The sequence below is a fragment of the Orycteropus afer genome, unplaced genomic scaffold (assembly GCF_000298275.1).
Source record: "Orycteropus afer afer isolate SDZICR_OR568_19922 unplaced genomic scaffold, OryAfe1.0 scaffold00275, whole genome shotgun sequence".
NCBI classification, from domain to species: domain Eukaryota; kingdom Metazoa; phylum Chordata; class Mammalia; order Tubulidentata; family Orycteropodidae; genus Orycteropus; species Orycteropus afer.
The window spans coordinates 1,699,833-1,720,361 of record NW_006921862.1 but is presented as its reverse complement, the minus strand read 5'-3'; the positions used below and the strand labels follow the sequence as shown (position 1 = coordinate 1,720,361).

The window sequence follows — 20,529 nt, the reverse complement described above, 5'->3', positions numbered from 1 at the left end:
TCCGAGGAGTGGCTGGTGGGTTTGAACTGCCAGCCGTCTGGTTAGCAGGCAACTGTCTTAGCCACTATGCTACCAGAGCTCAGTAAGGCTTTTGGGACCTCCATTTGCTGCTGTAGCACATCTCAAGAGGAGAAGAAACACCTGTAAACATCCATTAATAACTGGAACATGAAATATATGAACTATGAATCCAGGAAAACTGGACACTGTCAAAAATAAAACGGAATGCATAAACATCTATATCCTAGGCATTAGTGAGCTGAAATGGACTGTTTTTGGCCATTGTGAACCAGGCAATCATATATCTATTATGCCGGGAATGACAAACTAAAGAGGAATAGCATGGCATTAATCATCACAAAGAATGATTTGAGATCTATCCTTAAGTAAAAATCTGTCAGTGAGAGGATAATATCCATATGTCTACAAGGAAGACCCGTTAATACTTCTATAATTCAAATTTATGCACCAAACACCAGAGCCAAAGATTAGGAAATTAAAGATTTTTACCAACTTCTGTAGTCTGAAATTGACCAAACATGCAATCAAGATGTGTTAATTATCACTGGCGATTGGAATGCAAAACTTGGAAACAAAGAAGAATCACCAGTAGTTGGAAAATACAGGTGATAGACATAATGCTGGAAATTGCATGACAGAATTTTGCAAGACCAATGACTTCTTCATTGCAAATACCTTTTTTCAACAACACAAACGGCAGCTATACACATGGACTTTGCCCAATGGCATACACAGGAATCAGATTGACTACTTCTCTGGCAAGAGGTGATGGATAAGCTCAGTATCTTCAGGCAAAATAAGGCCAGGAGATGATTGTGGAACAGACAATCAACTGTTCATATGCAAGTTCAAATTGAAATTGAAGACAATTAAAATGAGTCCATAAGAGCCCAAAATATGACCTTGATTATATTGAAATATTGAAAGATTCTATGGGCAATATATTGAATGATATTCCTCCTAAATTTAGAGACCATTTAAAGAATAGATTGGATGCATTGAACACCAATGACCGAAAACCAGAGGAATCAATCATGGGATGACATCAATAACACCATGTGTGAAGAAAGCAAGAGGTCACTGAAAAGACAAGAAAGGAAGAAAAGACCAAAATGGATGTCAGAACAGACTCTGAAACTTGCCCTTGAACAGAGAGTACCTAAAGCAAATGGAAGAAATGACAAGATAAAAGAGCTGAACCGAAGATTTCAAAGAGCAGCTTGAGCAGACAAAGCCAATAATTATGATGAAATGTACAAAGACCTGTAGTTAGAAAACCAAAAGGGAAGAACATGTTCAGCATTTCTCAAGCTGTAAGAACTGAAGAAAAAAATTAAGCCTTGAATTGCAATATTGAAAAATTCTATGGGCAATATATTGAATGATACAGGAAACATCAAAAAAGATGGAAGGAAGACACAGAGACACTATACCAAAAAGAACTGGTCGATCTTCATACATTTCAGGAGGTGGCATATGATCAAGAACCAATGGTATTGAAGGAAGAAGTCAAAGCTGAACTGAAGGAATTGGCAAAGAACAAGGGTCCAGAAATTGACGGAATACCCATTGAGATGTTTCAACAATCAAATGCTGTGCTGGAGGCACTCACTTGGCTATGCCAAGAGATTTGGAAGACAGCTACCTGGCCAGCTGACTAGAAGAGATCCATATTTGCACCCATTCCAAAGAAAGGTGATCTCACAGAATATGGAGATTATGGAACAATATCATTAACATTTCATGCAAATAAAATCTTTCTGAAGATAATTCAAAAATTGTTGCAGCAGTATACTGACAAAGAACTTCCAGAAACACAAGCTGGATTTAGAAGAGGATGTGGAATGAAGGATATCATTGATATTGGCTCAAAGCAAAGAATACCAGAAAGATATTTACTTATGTTTTATTGACTACACAAAAGCATTTGATTGTGTACATCATAACACATTATGGATGACATTGAGAAAAATGGGAATTCCAGAACACTTAACTGTACTCATGAAGAACCTGTACATAGACCAGAAGGCTGTCATTCCAATAGTACAAAAGGATACTGCATGGTTTAAAATCAGAAAGGAAATGTGTCAGGGTTTTATCCTTTCACTATACATATTCCATCTGTATGCTGAGCAAATAATCTGAGAAGTTGGACTATATGAAGAAGAGCATGGCATCAGGTTTGGAGGAAGGCTTATTAACAACCTGAGATATGCAGATGACACAACTTTGCTCACTGAAAGTGAAGATGACTTGAAGCACTTACTGAAGAAATTGAAGACTATAGTCTGCAGCATGGATTACACCTCAATATAAAGAAAACAAAAATCCTTACAACTGGCCCAATAAGCAGCACCATGATGAATCGAGAAAAGATTGAAGTTGTCAAAGACTTCACATTACTTGGTTCTACAATCAACACCAATAGAAGCAGCAGTCAAGACATCAGACAACATATTGCATTGGGCAAATCTATTGCAAAACACCACTTTTTTTTTTTCCTTTTAATTTTTATTGTGATTTGGGTGAAAGTTTATAGAGCAAATTCATTTTCCATACATAAGTTTATACACATTTTGTTCCAATGACATTGACTGTAATCCCCACAATGTAACAGCTGTCGTCCCACTTCCTCCATGCAGTTACCTCTTCCCTCTGTCCTTCTTATCTATTCATTCCTGCCCCTGAGCTATCTCCCTGTGCAAATACTGCCCTTATGTTCTCCTATGATTCATCATTCTGAGGAGAGTATCTATATGATGTAAATGTTCACCCTATATGTCTGCTGAACATTTATATCATATAGATACTCTCCTCAGAATGATGAATCATGGGAGAACATAAGGGATGTAAATGTTCACCCTATATGTCTGTCTAGGAGCTCTGGTAGCATAGTGCCTAAGGCACTTGACTGCTCACCAGAAGGCTGGCGGTTCAAACCCACCAGCCACTCCTCGGAAGGAAGGTTGGGCAATCCTACTTCCGTAGTGATACTGCCTTGGAAACCCAAGGAGGGGTTGCTATGAGTTGGGGCCGACACGACGGCAAACAACAACAACATATGTCTGTCTATTGTTTTGCTGAAAGCCACTGGAGTAAATTCAGTTCCAGACCTGAAGGGTAACTAGGGACCATAAGCTCAGGGATCTCACCACGCTCTAAGAGACCAGTAAACCTGGCCTTCTTTGTTTTTATCATTTTGAGTTTTGTCCCACATTGTCCTTCTGCTCTATCCAGGATCTCCAGCACAGATCCCTCTCTGAGTGGTTGACAGTGGTAGCTGGGCACCATTTAATTCTTCTGGGTTCATGGTTATCTACTCTGAGGTTTGCATGGTCCACTAGTCCATTGGTCTAATTATTTACATACATCTTTGCTTTTTTTTTTAATTTTAAGATCTTGTTTTATATTCAACATTACATGTACATTTAGTTTCACTCCCCATTTACCATGTCCAACCCTAACCCCATCACCTCCTCTCCCTAACCTGTAACTCTCCCCCCTGTGCCCCTCATATTTATGGACTCCCATTTGTCCTCATTTGTTCAGCCTGAATGTTGGTCCTCTGGTGCCCCGTGGTCCACTGCTCTAAGGGATGTATTACCATAGAGTATGTGGGTGTGTCATCCTGGGTTGAGTGGTCTGCATGTACATTTTGTTAACTATTGGACTGATAGCCAGCCCCTGGGGGTGAATTTTATTCCAAGTGCAGAATGTATTCCAGGGCCATAGTATTGGGGGTCTCATCAAACTTCCTCTGAACAGTAATTCTCGTCATTATTGAGTTTTGGGATTTTGTTCCACATTTTTCCTCCCACTCAATCCAGGATCTCCAGATTTGATCCTTTCCTGAGTGGTTGGCATTGATAGCCAGGAACCATCTAGTTCCTTTGGTCTCGAGGGCTATAGTGTCCTATGGCTGATTGTTTCCAAAGGCCCCTTGTTTTTTTCTTTTCTTTTTTTGCATTCTTCTTCACTTCTGACACTAGGAGACCATTAGCTGCATCTTAGATGGCTGCCTGAAAGCTTTTAAAACCCCAGTTGCTACTCACCAATGTAGGATGAGGAACAAGGCTTTTATGTATTTTGTTTTGCCAATTGAGTCTGGTGTCCCCCAGTACTACGGTCCTATGATGATAGATCTATTGGCTCTCTCTCCCATAGTGTCTGGGTGTTGCAAAAGACCACTTTCAAGTGCTGAAGAGCAAAAATGTCTCCTTGAAGACTAAGGTGCACCTAGCCCAAGCCATAGTATTTTCACTTGTCTCCTATGCATGTGAGAGCTGGACAATGAATAAGGAAGACTAAAGGAGAGTTGATGCTTTTGAGTTGTGGTGTTGGCAAAGAATACTGAGAGTACCATGGACTGCTAAAAGAACTAACAAATCTGTCCTGGAAGAAGTGCAGCCAGAATGCTCCTTGTAATTGAGAACGGCCAGGCTTCATCTGACCTAATTTGGTCAAGTTGTCAAAAGGGATCATTTGGTGGAGAAGAATATCATGCTTGGTAAAGAGGAGGGCCAACAAAAAAGAGGAAGGGCCTTAACCAGATGGACTGACACTGCAACGATGGACTCAGGGATAGCAAAGATCATGAGGCTGGCTCAAGACTGGGACGTGTTTTGTTCTATTGTATATAAGGTCACCATGAGTTGGTGATGACTTGACAGAAGATAACAACAACAACATGAATTACAATTTACTCAGTGGCAGTCAGTTTCATTTGAGTTTATATAGTATATATATGTATGTGTGTGAGTCAAGCCTCAAAATGCAATATTAATGGATTCTATGGGCAAAATATTAAATGATGCAAGAAGCATCAATAGAAGATAAAAGGAATACAGAGAGTCACTGTACCAGGAAGAACTCATCACTGTTTACCTATTTCAGGAGGTAGCATATGATCAAGAACCAAAGGATTGAAGGAAGAAATCCAAACTGCACTGAAGGAACTGGAGAAAAACAAGGCTCCAGGAATTGATGGAATACTCATTGAGATGTTTCAACAAATGAATCTAGCTCTGGAGGCGTTACTTGTCTATGCCAGGAAATTTGGAAGACAGCTACCTGGTCAACTGACTGAAACAGACCAATATTTGTGCTGTTCTGGTTACCTAGTGCCACTCTTGACAGGAAATATATACCACAAATGGGATGGCCTTAACAAACAAGAGTTTATTCTTACAATTCGGAGGCTTTAAGTCCAAGTTCAAAGTGTCAGGCTCTAGGGGCTGGATGAAAGCCCCTCAACCTTGGGGTCCAGCTCTGCCTTCTGCTCCCGGCCCACTGGAGCTAGAGGCGTTTCTTCATTCAGACAGCTGCTGACTGCTGAGGCTGAGAAGCTCCCAAAGCTGACAAGTAACAAGGCACATTCCTGATGTTACCAAACCACATGGCAGGCCATTAACTTAAGTCCATTGTAAGTCCCAAGGTTGGCAGAGCATAGCAGGCTGCTGCGCAACGACATGGCTACATGCAAGATCCAAGCATGCCACAGGCTAGAAACCATTCCCAAGGCTCCTCCTTAAATACAGGAAGCAGACCACATTCCCAAAGGCAGCTCCTCAGCTGCTTGTGGTAGATCCCACCATGGAGTTGATTGCCAGTCTCATCATGGGGAATAACTACCACCAGTTGCCCAGCCACTCAACCAGGCCCAGCCAAGTTGACACACAAACATAACCACCATATGTGCCCATTTCAAAGAAAAATAATCCAACAGAATGCAGAAATTATCAAATAGTATCATTAGTATCACAAGCAAGTAAAATTTTGCTGAAGATAATTCAAAAATGGCTGTAGCAGTACATTGACAGGGAATTTCTAGAAATGCAAGCTGGATTCAGAAAAGGTCATGAAACAAGGGATATCATTACTGATGTCATATGGATCTTGGCTGAAAGCAAATAATACTAGAAAGGTGTTTACCTGTGTTTTATTGACTGTGCAAAGGAATTCAAACATGTGGATCGTAACTATAGATACCATTATGATGAACGGGAATTCCAGAACACTTAATTGTGTTCATGAGGAACCTGTACATAGACCAAGAGCCTGTCATTTAAACAGAACAAGGGACTACTGAATGGATTAAACCAGGCAGGCTGTGTGTCAGGGTTGTATCTTTTCACCATATTTATTCAATCTTATGCTGAGCAAATAATACAAGAAGCTGGACCATACGAAAGAGGAACATGGCATCAGGTTTGGAGGAAGACTCATTAGCAACCTGCAGTATGTAGATGACACTACCCTGCTTGTTGAAAGTGAGGATGACTTGAAGCATTTACTGATGAAGATCAAAGATTACAGTCTTCAGTAAGGATTACACCTCAACACAAAGAAAACAAAAATCCTCACAAATGGACCAATAAAGCAACATCCTAATAAATGGAGAAGAGATTGAAGTTGTCAAAGATCTCATTTTACTTGGATCCACAATCAACACTCATGGAAGCAGTAGTCAAGAAATCAGACCAGGTACTGAACTGGGCAAATCTGCTGCAAAAGACCTTTATAAAGTGTTAAGAAGCAAAGTTGTCACTTTGAAGATGAAGGTGCACCTAACGTGAGACATGGTATTTTCAACTGCCTCATATGCATGTGAAAGCTGGACAATGTATAAGGAAGACTGAAGAAGAGCTGATGCCTTTGAACTGTGCTGGGGAAGAATACTCAAAATACCATGTACTGCCACAAGAACAAACACATCTCTCCAGGAAGCAGTGCAGCCAGAATGCTCCTTAGAAATAAGAAGGTCCAGACTTGGTATTACCTACTTTGGTCATAAGGTCAAAAGGGACCAATCCCTGGAGGAGGATATCATGCTTGGTGGTCAGAGACAAAGGGGAAGACCCTCAATGATGTGGACTGACACAGTGGCTACAATGATAGGCTCAAATATAGCAAGGGCAGTGAGGAGGTACAGGGCAGGGCAGTGTTTCCTTCTGTTACACACAGGGTCGCTATGAGTTGGAATTGCCTCGATGGCACCTGAAAACAACAACTCTGTGAGTGTATGTGTGTATACACACATAAAGCACACACATATAATTGATACCACACACAACTAAAATTTTGCTGAAGATAATTCAAAATCAGTTGCAGTAGTATATTGACAGGGAACTGCTTGAAATTCCAGCCAGCTTCAGAAAAGGTTGTAGAACAAGGGATATCACTGTTGATGTCAGATGGATCTTAGATGAAAGCAGAGAATATCAGAAAGATGTTTACCTGTGTTTTATTGACTATGCAAAAGCATTTGACTATGTGGATCGTAACAAATTATGAATAACATTGAGAAGAATGGGAATTCCCAGAACACTTAATTGTGCTCATAAGGAATCTATACATAGACCAGGAGTCTGTTGTTCAAACAGAACAAGGGGATACTGCATGGTTTAAAACCAGGAAAGATGTATGTCACAGTTCAAAGGATTTTCTCGACACTTATTCAATCTATATGCTGAGAAAATACTTCCAAAAAGCTAGATTTTATGAAGAATGAAATATTAGGATTAGAGGGAGACTCATTAATAATCTGTGATAACGCAGATGACACAACCTTCCTTGCTGAAAGAGAATTTGAAGCACTTACTGATGAATATCAAAGACTACAGCCTTCTTCAACGAAGAAAGGGAAGGCCCTCAACGAGATGGATAGACACAGTGGCTGCAGCAATAGGCTCAGGTATAGCAAGGATCGTGAGGCTGGCATAGGACCAGGCAGCATTTCATTCTGCTGTACATGAGGTAGCTAAGAGTTGGAGAAGACGTGATGGTACCAAACAACAACAACACGGCCTTCAATATGGATTACACCTCAACATAAAATGTATAAAAAAATCCTCAAAATTGGACCAATAAGCAACACCATGATAAATGAAGAAAGTACTGAAGTGGTCAAGGATTTCATTTTACTTGGATCAACAATTAACCCATATAAGCACTGATACAAGAAATCAAACGATTTACTGTATTGTGCGGAAGTGCTGCCAAAACCCTCTTTAAAGTGTTAAAAAGCAAGGATGTCATTTTGAGGACTAAGGTGCATTTGACCCAAGCCATAGTATTTTCAGTTGCCTCATATGCACCTAGGGCATTTGACTGCTAACCAGAAGGTTGGCGGTTCAAACCCACCAGCCACCCCATGGAAGGAAGAGTGGGCAATCTACTTCCATAAAGATTTACCCCCCTCTGAAACCCAAAGGGGGTCGCTACAAGTTGGCATCAACTCGATAGCAGTGAGTTTGTTTTTTTGGTTTTTCATATGCATGTGAAAGCTAACAATGAATAAGAAAGACTGCATAATTGATTTGCAGAATTGATGCCCTTGAATTATGATGTTGGTGAAGAATTTTGAATATATTAGACTGTCAGAAGAATGACCAAATCTGTTTTAGAAGAAATACAACCAGAATGCTCCTGAGAAGTAAGGATGGTGAGACTTTGTCACATGGACTTTGGACATGTCATCACAGATCACAGGAGGGACCAATTCCTGGGGAAAGACATCATGCTTAATAAGGACAGGGTCAGAAAAAAAAGATAAAGACTACCCTCAATGAGATGAACTACCACAGTGGCTCCAACTATGGGATCAAATATGTCCGCAATTGTGAGGATGGCACAGGACAGGGCAGTGTTTCCTTCTGTTGTAGACAAGGTCCCTACAAGTCAGAACTGATTCCACAGCACTTAACAACAACAGATATATGCAAACACACATAGACATACACCTACACACACACACACACATATATAAAACCAACTCTCTGCTGTTGCGTTGGTTCTGACCCATAGCAACCCCTCCTTGGGTTTCCAAGGTGGTATCTCTACAGAAGTAGATTGCCCAGCCTTCCTTCCGAGAAGTGGCTGGTGGGTTTGAACCACAAGCCTTCTGGTTATCAGTCAAATGCCTTAGGCACTACAGCACCAGAGCTCCTATGTGTGTGTGTGTGTGTGTATACACACACATACGTATGTATATGTATCTATATACATGTGTGTGGTGTGCCTGTGTATGAAATATGTGTCATACCCTCTAAACTCACAAAAGGAAAGAAATTCAAATACACATGTCTGAACAAAAAAATACAGAGCACAAAGCTTTAGAACTTAATCACTGCCTAAAAAAAGTCTCAGCTACAAATTTATCAAGTGGTTTGTCAGGACAGCTGCTTAAACTTTCACAAATTGCAGCTCAACTATTCATATTTTCAAAATTAATGGGAAATTTATCATATCAAAGACAAAAATCTTTAACAACATCTGCTTGATCAATTGAAGAGCTTTTTAAATATAGATACAAATGCTATTTGTAACAGTTTTTAATTATTTCTGTTGCTGGCTTCCTAGGATCGTGATAGAACTGTAATAGCTGAAATAATTTTGCATAAAGACAGTTTACTAATTTCAATATGGAAATCTCAAAATGGAAATGTTAACTAATAACTCAAAATAATTTATTTAGAAGTTAAAGTCATGCACAGAGCACAAGGGCATTTTATAACAACGTGAAAAGTTCTAAATCAGTCTATTTTAGAATACATAGTTTTTTAAGAAAAAAAAAATTATCAGTATAAAAAACTCAGAAGACAAGGATTGAGAAAAGCTAAAGTCAACATTGTTGTGGTCTAATAATTAGCACTGTGGTGCCAGAAATAATCTTGATTGTGAGTTCTCAGCTTAATAGATACCACACCAATGGAATTAAATACTTACTTAAATTAACTGATTTTTACAAGGTAAGTGGAATTCCAATTTGTCTCCTAAGTTCTTAAGTGAATCCTTCAGCAGGTTCTGAGGTTGGGTTCCCCCTAGTGGTCCTCTCTGATAGCATAGTGCCTAAGGCATTGGCTGCTAACCAGAAGGCTGCTGGCTGGTTCAAATCCACCAGCAGCTCCCCAGAAGGAAGGTTGGGCAATCTACTTCCGTAGTGATATTGTCTCAGAAACCCAAGGAGGGGTCGCTATGAGTCAGATCCAACTAAACAGCAGTGCATACTATCTTCACTGGTGAAGGAATACCAGCGGTTAGAGAAGACATTTTAGTTTGTATACCAATGTTCACAAATAGCTGGAGAAAAAGGCTAGGACATAGTGGATAAAAGCTATCTTCTTTGATAAATACCAGGATCGTGACCAAAATTAAACAAAATCCCCAAAGGAAGAGTCAGTAAACTTGTGCACCTGAGTGGAGATAAATGGGTGGAAAAGCAGAACTACATTCATCTGGGGATGTGTCGGTGGAGCTGAGGGGGGACTCCTCATGACTGAGCTCTGCACCTTCCCCCGAAACCTTGCCTGCTCTGGGATTCTCCACCTAAGGTGGTGGCCAGGTGGAAGAGGAGGTGGAGGTAGGAAGAGTGTTGATGCCTCTTCAGCTGACTGAGCTCCCAGCCATTAGGGTTTATTAACATCTTTACACTTACTCAATTTTAGCCTTCTAAGAAGTTCTTGACTTTAAAAATGTGTTCATATATTAATCCATTATCCTGAGGATATATATGAAGACTTATTATTCATGACAGTATTAACCAAAGAATTCTTTATAATACTGTGTTGAAAACAACCTAAATGATCAACATTAGGGGAAAAGTAAAACAAACATTAGTGTGCCCACATGACAGTCAACAGTGTGCTCTCGCAATACTTAATGACACTGAGAAATACACATAATTTGATGTTTTATAAAAATGCAAGATTTTGTATAAATAAATGTTTACATGTATGCACTTTGGTACAATTATTTCTATAGGGAGGAAAAACTGAAAGGAAATACACTGAAATGTTAATATATGATTATGTTCCCTCTTTACTTTTATAATCTAAGAAGAAATGTTGATAATAACCAGAAACTATTTTAGTCTCCGGTTCCACTAAAGAAAGTTTCAACAAAGCACACCACATCAACACAAAGCTTCATTTCCAAGGGCAATGATATCACGCCTTTCACAAATTTACAACAAATGAAACAGAAAACACTGCCATCGAGTGATCCCAACGCATAGAGATCCTATAAGACAGAGTAGAACTGCCCATAGTGTTTCCAAGGCTTTAAATCTTTACAGAAACAGACTTCTTTCTTCTGCAGAGCTGTTGGTGGGTTCAAACCACAGACCTTTCAATTAGCAGCCGAATGCTTTAAGTACTACACCACTAGAGATTTTTACCAAACCCACTGCCATTGAGTTGATAGCGACTTGTGGAGCTCCTAAAGGACAGAGTAGAACTGCCCCGTAAGACAAATAAAGTAAATAATAGTGTCCTAGAAAACAGCTCTGATGAAAAGAATACAATTAAACATAATCAGCTCCATGCTTTGTCATCCTGGTATGAATGGTTTTCATACTGTAGAAAATACATACCAAACATGTGTCAAAGCAATATCAACATTCAACAGTATTAAAAACTTCTATGCCAAAAGCAAAGCTTTCTCAGAGTTGGTTAGCAGAGTTAATAGCAAACAACAAAAATATCTGAAGAACAAACCAAAAGAAGAAAACATATGTTTGCAGACAGTCTGTGAAAAAAGTCAAAAATCTGAAGAGGCAGAACTATCTTAGTGCTAGTTGAAGGCACTGAAGGCTTCTGTGTTGGTTTTCTGTGATCTTGTTTAAAAAAAAAAAAATTATAATAATAAAAAATAAGAAAGAACTGGTGGGGAAATAAAGCCCTATGACATCAGGTATTAGCATAAGGATGTCAAAGGAAATCTGAAGAGAAAAAGATTAGCAAAATGGGCTGGTTAGGACAAAAGTAAAAGTAAAAGATTGCAAGAGTACTCACAAAAGATGGCAGAATATGCATCATGAAATCAGAAATGGATAAAACAGAGAATAAAGGATGAAGAAAAAGCTTCGGTGCAAAGCAAAGGACATATCTCAGTGTCCTCAGATAAGAGCAAGATGGAGGAAAGGCGGCAAAGAAGAGCACAGAGTTCTTACTGGCACTCTATAGTTCTCAGGCAACACCATCTGGTACATCTAGAAACCCAGACACGAGAGCCTTCTCTAATTAGTACATGTCTTCAGTCATTAGTAGAAAAATAGAGGCTAGGAAATGTTAATTGTTATTGATCTGAACTTTGTTTTCAAAGTTCTCCCTGCACTCTTCCTGACTTAAAATTCTATTTTAAAACTCAGAAAAGGGTAAGAACTCATCCCTTGGTGACAATGTTTGTGTTTTCACTTGGAAAACATTTATAACTCAGGTAAGGGAATGGAAGAGCTGCAAGGCAGTAGCTTCTTCATTTTTTGTTTTTGTTTTATTTTCCTGGCAACCTCAATCCATCATAACCACAAAAAATAGGTCCAACCCTGAAGGTTGTTAGTGAGAAATGCTACACACCTGCAAAAATCCGTGCACCATAAAGTGAGAGCTGCTGTGGGAGGAAGAAGAATCCCATTTCAGATTTTTTTCCTGAGTCATTTAAACTTTCAAAAATGAGCAGTCTTCTTCTGCCAAGAAACGAATAAAGCAGACAAGCAATAATGTCTACAATCACAAAACACTTTTAAAAAAATTGCCATTGAGTCAATTTCAACTCACAGCAAGTCTACTTTGTAGAGTAGAACTGTCCAACAGTGTTTCCAAGGCTGTAAATCTTTACAGAAACAGAACGCCTCATCTCTCTCCCATGGAATGGCTGGTGGGTTTGGACTGCCGACCTTTGGTTAGCAGCCAAATGCTTTAACAACTGCACCACTGGCAGTCCTCATAAAAACACTAAGTCATCCCAGATTAGGATGAAGTGGTGGAAGACTAGAAAAATGGAAAGGCAAAAAAATGGGAGGCAATGAGCAATAACGGAACAATTACAACTGAGATGCAACAGTGCTCTGGATGTTCCTTTAACTCAGTTGTTGTTATGTGCCATTGTCTGTTCTAACTCAGAGCAACTACATGTCCAAGAGAATGAAACACTGCCCAGTCCTGCACCATTCTCACATCCGTTGCTATTTGAGCCCATTGTTGCAGCTACTGTGTCAATGCATCTTTTTTGAGGGTCTTCTTCTTCGCTGACCCTCTAATTTACCAAACATGATTTCCTTCTCCAGGAACTATCTCCTGATAACATCTCTAAAGTACATGAGGTGAAATCTTGCCCTTCTACCCTCAGAGGCACATTCTGACTCTATTTCTTCCAAGCCAGATTTGTCCATTCTTCTGGCAGTCCACTGTATATTCAATATTCTTCACCAACACCGGAATTCAAATGCATCGATCTTTCTTTGGTGGTCATTAGGTAGATTTCACAGGTATATGTGGCAATTGAAAATACTATGCCTTGGGTCAGGCTCACATTAGTCTTCAAAGTAATAGCTTAATTCTTTAACCCTTGAAAAAGGTCTTTTGCAGCAGATCTGCCCAACGCAATACATCGTTTCATTTCTTGACAACTGCTTCCATGAGCATTTATTGAAGAGCAACATAAAATGAAACGCTTACCTTCAATGTTTTCTCCATTTATCATGATGTTGCTCACTGATCCAGTTGTGAGGATTTTTGCTTGCTTTATGTTGACCTGTTATCCATATTGAAGACTGCAGTCAATGATCTTCATCAGTAAGTGCTTCAAGTCTTCTTCACTTTTAACAGACAAGGTTATATTATCTGCATGTCACAAGTTGTTAATGAGACTCCCTCCACTCCTGATGCCATATTCTTCTTCATATAGTCTAGTTTCTTAGATTATTTGCTCAGCATATAAATTAAGCAAGTATGGTGAAAATCCTTTCAACACTGATACACTTTTCCTGCTTTTAAACCATACAGTATATCCTTATTCTGTTTGAATAAATGTCACTTGGTCTACATACAGATTCTTCATGAACACAATTAAGTGCTCTGGAATTCCCATTACTCGCAATGTTATCCATAATTTGTTAAGATCCACACAGTTGAATGCCTTTGCATAGTCAGTAAAAGACAGGTATATCTATCTTTCTGGTATTCCCTGCTTTCAGCCAAGATAAATCTGACATAAGCAATGATAGCCCTCATTTCACATCCTCATCTAAATCCAACTGGAACTTCTGGCAATTCCCTGTCAATGTATTGCTGCAACTGGTTGGGAATTATCTTCAGTAAATTTTACTTACATGTTTATTACTGATTTTATTCAATAAATTCTGCATTCTGTTGGATCACCTTTCTTTGGAATGGGCACAAAAACTGATGTCTTCAAGTTGGCTTTCTAGATAGCTGTCTTCCAAATTTCTTGGCATAAATGAGCGAGCACTTTCGGCACTGCACCATTTGTTGAAACATCTCACTTGGTATTCTGTCAATTCCAGGAGACGTGCTTATTGCCAATACCTTCAGTGCAGATTGGACTTCTTCCTTTAATTCTATCTGTTCTTGGTCATATGCTTCCTCCTGAAACAGGTAAATGCCCACCAATTCTTTCTGGATATTGACTCTACTGTGTATTCCTTCCATCTTCTTTTGATGCTTCCTGTGTCATTCAATATTTTGCCCACAGCATCCTTCAATATTGGAACTCTAGGCTTGAATTCTTTCTTTTGTTCTTTCAGCTTGAGAAATGTTGAGCCTGTTCTTCCTTTTTTGTTTTCTAACTCTGGGTCATTGCACATTTCATTATAATACTGCAGTGTAGTAAAGTACTTAGTATGGCTTTTCTACTCATAAGTCACTGTAAACTCAGTGGTGGAATGAGCAACTGAGGAGCTCCTGATTGTGAATGTTATCTACCTGGGTTATTTCTGTTGGGTGTGGCACAATGCAATGTTATGGGAGGCTCTCTCTCAGGTGCTTAGAGTTCTGATGCTATGATTGGTTGGTTTGGCCACTCAGCCAAGCTCAAAAGGAGGCCTCCTAGAGGCAGAACTGTCTCTGACTGCTGGCTGAGGAAGATGTGCTGCTGAAAGAAACACGTGCTCCTGAGACACAAGAGACATGCATTGCTGAGTGAGACACCGAGGGACCAGCACTGCTGGGAAAGAGACTGTGAGAGACTGTTGGCTGAGGGACGGTGGGCTGGGAGAGAGCCTGAGCATTTTTCCTGAACTTGAATTGTAGCCTGTGGTGCTTCCCTAATAAACCCCATAATCTGTGAGCTCTGTGTGGCCACTGCAGTGAAGTATCGAACCCAGGAGAGAGGTGGTGGGTGCTTTGGGAGGAACGGTTGCAGAAAGGGCTGGAGGGAGGCAGCATGTCTGACCTGGCAGGAATAGGCCTTGGGCTATTGATGGTGATTCTGTCTTCCTCTTCTGGGATTAGAGGAGGTCATAATGTGGCCTCCTTGCCCTTTTTGCAGAAATATATTACATTGTCTTCTCATACTGTCTTATGAAATCTTCTGTTCAGCTCTTCTTTTTCATCTTTTCTTCTATTTGCTTTAGCTCTTCTACATTCAAGAGCAAGCTTCAGAGTTTCTTCTGACATCCATTTTGGTCTGTTACACAGATGATGGGTAAAATGAAAAGGAAATGTAGAAAAAGGGGAGGTTTGTATGTAAGACATTCTTCTCATAAATCCAAAGGAGCAATGAAGTGAATACTTTAATCTCCATGCTAACAGGTAATGTGAAAAGTACAAAAATGTAGAAGAAAATGGCATGACAGCCAAAAAGGCCAGTAACAATGAAGACGGTCTTAGATGTCTGTAGAGAAATATACAAAGACTGAAAACATGAGTGACTATGCATGAATTTAGTATATACTATTACAGAGTCATTACTGAAACTTCATAGTAGGGCTCTCATACCAGAATAAGGCAGCAGACATTCTACAATGTCTAATGAGAATGAACTGACAAAAAAAAAAATCATTTTATGGGAGGCAGAGCAATGTGGTGAAGTGAATGGAGGCCCCATCTACTCCCTCAGCAACTAACCCACTGAACAGCAAAAGAAAACAAGCACAGATTGACAGTGCATAATTCTGGAGGCAGTTGAAGTGCTGGTGAGTCAGGGTAAGTCTACAAGCAAGGTAGAGGAGGAGTGAGGATGGCATAGAAGTTGGGAGAACCTACTCGCTAACACTGGGAGCACTTGCTCACCACAGCTATTTTGATAAGGAGCTGGGTAACATCCCAACCAGGGACAAAGGAAAAGAGCTAATTTGAGGAAGCTAAAGCCTGACTTTTTTTTAAGGTGGCTCAAGCTGGCCATAGGAGGTCACAGGACATGCAATCGGGAGGGAGTGATAGGAGCCCATGGTGCTGCAGAAGAATGCTCTTGAATCACACTGAGACCCAAGAGAGATGGGCACTAGGACTGGGAGGAATAACATAGGCAGCAGGTTGAGGGGAACACTTCAGAGTGATACACAGAGAAACAGCCTACAGCAAGACAACATAGATAACCCTGTGCAGGGGTGACCATGAGGGAAGGATATGAAGAGCTGCCCACTTTGCCACAAAAATGTTGAGCCCCACCACTGACACCAAAGTTTATGATCAGCTAACCCCCTCCCCTCATGCATGTATATTGAATTCAAGAATTTAAGCAGCCCACATTCCTGAATCAGCACTGACAAAAACTAAGGATAAGAGTACCTTTTAGTGGCTGTCAGGAGAAGATACCAAGCTTGCTCCCACTGGGTGCATTCTGACCCATAGTGACTATGAGGAGCTGAGTGGGGGAGCCGGTGGGATTACCAGAGCTGTGAATCTTTACAAAGGTGCTCAGCCACATCTCTGTCCTGTGGAGTGGCTGGTGATGCAAGCACCAGCCTTTCAGCTGGCAGCTTGGCTACACACCACTAGGGTGTCTGATCAGAAAAAGTTCCCACAAAACCAGAATACAAAATTTAGTGTGTGTGTGGGGGAAGATAACAAAATGGCCCGAGTTAAATAAAAATCAGTAAAACACACAACATTACAAGAGTAGGACAAGTTAAAAACAAAACATGAAGAAGAAAGTCCTTTTATGGAGGCCAGAAAAATGCAAAGAATTGATTGTTTTCAGTCTATGGTGCTAAATATGTTTAAAGAAAGTAAAAAGCATGCAGAAAATAAATTAGCAGAGATCAGGAAATAGGAACAAAATATAACACTCAAATGGAAATTGAAAGCATAAAAAAAGATAACTACTGGAACTGAAGAAAAAAACAAATGAATTAGGAGAAGCTAGAGACACACTAAACAATAGAGTCAAACATACAGAAGACAGAACAAATAAATTAGAAGACAAAATAACTGACCTTACCAAGTGTCAAGAGAAACAAGGGAAAAGAACAAAGAAAAAGAAACAAACCCAACAGGAAATATGCCATTCAATTATGAAATCCAATGTTAAAATTGTTGGAGTCCAAGAGCACCCTGATAACAATAAAGGCACAGAAACAATGTTCCAAGAGATAATCAGAAAGAATTTTCAAAAAGTGAACAGAGAACCAAGGCTGCAAATACAAGAAGCTACAAAAACCTCAATTAGAAGAGAATTAAAAGGATCAACTCTGCACCTTATCCTAACAAAATTCTTGAAAATCAAAGACAAGAAGAAAACACTGAAAAGCATCAAGAGAAAAACACAAGATAACTTACCAAGGATTTTCATCAGAATCAGTGTAGGTTTCTCCTCAGAAACTCTAGAAGCCAGAAAACAATGGAGGGACGTATATAAAATACAGAAAGAAAAAAAAAAACTACCAACCAAGAATTCTTTACCCAGTGAAGTTGTCATTCAAAATCAAGGGGGAAATCAAGACATTCCCAACCAAAAAGAAATCCTGAGAATTTGCCACTATCAGAGCATCTCTGCAAGTATTACACGAGTGAGTATTCCAAACGGAAAGATAAGAGCACTACATAAATACTAGCACTTATGCACAGAGGGGAACAAAGTAAAATAAAATAAGGAAGAGAGAGTGATCTATAAAAGATCAAGTATATAACATTTTCAAGGAATAAACTCAATAATTAAATTCCACAAGCAATACAAACATCCAGTTGATAAGAAATAAGTACAAAGAAAGCTTATTGAATATAGGTTGTATATTGATGTCAACTGAGAAACACCAGCAGAAATGGGAGGGGAACATATCAGGAATAGAGTTATTATGGTAAGACTGTATGTTACCTATTGTTCATCTGTTAATTATGTTTCAATTGTTTCTCGTGTAATGTGTGTGGTAACTACTTAAAAAATCACCAAGGCATTCAGAAGATAAGAAGTTACCAAAAATACTCTGTCTTAGCTAGTGTTGCTATAACAGTAATACCACAAGTGGATGGCTTAACAAACAGAAATTTATTATTTTACAGTTCAGGACAGTAGAAGTCCAAATTCATAGTGCTGGCTCTAGGGGCAGAATGAAGGCCCCTGAACGTTGGGCTTCAGCTCTGCCTCTTTTTCCAGGCCCCCTGGAGCTGGAGATCTTCTAATGCAGGTGACTTCCAGCTGCTGAGGCTGACAAAGCGAAGGCCAGCAGGTAAAATGGCATTGTCACCAAGTTCGGCAGACAACATGGCAGGCCAGTGGCACTGGAGATGAAGACTCGGTCAAATGTACAATCCAGATATATCAAAAGCCTATCTCAAAGATTTTCCATATAAACTGGTGTTCTGGTTACCTAGCGCCACTCTGACAAAAATATACCACAATGGGATGGCCTTAACAAACAGGAGTTTATTCTTACAATTTGGAGGCTTTAAGTCCAAGTTCAAAGTGCCAAGCTCTAGGGGCTGAGTGAAAGCCCCTCAACCTCGGGGTTCAGCTCTGCCTCCTGCTCCCGGCCCACTGGAGCTAGAGGCATTTCTTCACTCAGACAGCTGCTGGCTGCTGAGGCTGACTAGCCCCAACGTTGACAAATAAAAAGGCACAATCCCGATGTTACCAAGCCACATGGCAGGCCATTAACTTAAGTCCATTGTAAGTCCCAAGGTCGGCAGAGCATAGCAGGCTGCTGAACAATGACACGGCTATACGCAGGTCCAAGCGTGCCACAGGCTAGAGACCATTCTCAAAGCTTCTGCTTATATTCAGGAAGCAGACCATATACCCAAAGGCAGTTACTCAGCTGCTTGTGGTAGATCCCACCATGAAGTTGATTGCCAGTCTCATCATGGGGAATAACTACCACCAGCTGCCCAGCCACTCAACCAGGCCCACCAAGTTGACACACAAACATAACTACCACAACTGGGAACAGGCCACATCAGGAAGGCAACTAATTAGCTACTCACAATAGATTTCACCATGGAATAAACTACCCAATCTCCTTACAGGGAATAACTACATCCAGCTGCCATGCAACTGAAACCTTACAGAAAATTTCAACACCTCAACAACTAAATGACAAAGAATCCAATTTAAAAGCAGTCAGAGGACAGGAACAGACACTTGACCAAAGACAACATTCTGGCTGCCAACAAACATGAAGAAATGTTGGCAATCATTAGCCATTAAACTCAAACCAAACTCACTACTGTTGAGTCAACTTGACTCTTACTAACCCCTCCCTGGGTTTCCAAGGCAGTATCACTACAGAAGTAGATCGCCCAATCTTCCTTCCGAGGAGTAGCTAGCAGGTCTAAACCGCAAGCCTTCTGATTAACAGTCAAATGCCTTAGGCACTACGCTACCACAGAGAGATGTAAATCAAAACAATGAGATATCTCACCCCAGCAATAACACTAAGGCTCAACGAGACAGAAAATAACAAATGCTGGAGAGGGTGTGGAGAGACTGGAACTCATGTACACTGCTGATGGGAATGAAATACAGAGCAACCATAGTGCAAAAGGGTATGGCACTTCCTTAAAATGTTGTAAATAGAAATACCATTTGATCTAGCAATCCCACTAGTAGGTACATATCCTAAGGAACTGAGAGCCAGGAAACAAATAGATAAATGCACACCCATGTTCACTGCAGTGTTATTGACAATAACAAAGAGATGGAAAAAACCTAAGTGCCTATCAACAGATGAACAGATAAACAAACTATGATACATACTTACAATAGAATATTATATAATGTTAAAGAATAACAAAGAATCTGTGAATCACCTCATAACATGAATGAACTTGAAGGATATTGTGCTGAATGAAATTAATCACAAAAGGACAAATATTCTGTGAGTCCCTATTATAAAAAGGAAAGGAAAGGAAAGACTTACACAAGGAAAGAAACATTCTTTGATGTTTACCAGGGATGAGATGGAGGGGAGGGAAAATTACTAACTAGGTCAGACTCACATATTAATTTGAGCAAAGGGAAAGGCAATATACAAAAAGTAGGAGACCAGTACAGTATCACTAAGGAAAAGTAATACATGGAGAGATGCATAACAGTTACACACAGCATAGGTCAATACTATTACATACATAATACTGCATTATCATAATATCAGGAGCTCTGGTAGCATAGTGCCTAAGGCACTGGACTGCTAACCAGAAGGCTGGCGGTTCAAACCCCCCAGCCACTCCTCGGAAGGAAAGTTGGGCAATCCTACTTCTGTAGTGATACTGCCTCAGCAACCGAAGGAGGGGTAGCTATGAGTTGGGACCGACTCAACAGCACATAACAACAACA

The 20,529-nt window shown here is 40.0% G+C and overlaps 1 protein-coding gene across 1 annotated transcript in view; it reads right to left on the bottom strand.

Annotated features, from left to right (window-relative positions):
* The window catches only part of OXCT1 (3-oxoacid CoA-transferase 1), a 242,960-nt gene that overhangs the window by 97,103 nt on the left and 125,328 nt on the right, over nt 1-20,529 (bottom strand). The gene's annotated exons all lie outside the window — the stretch shown is intronic.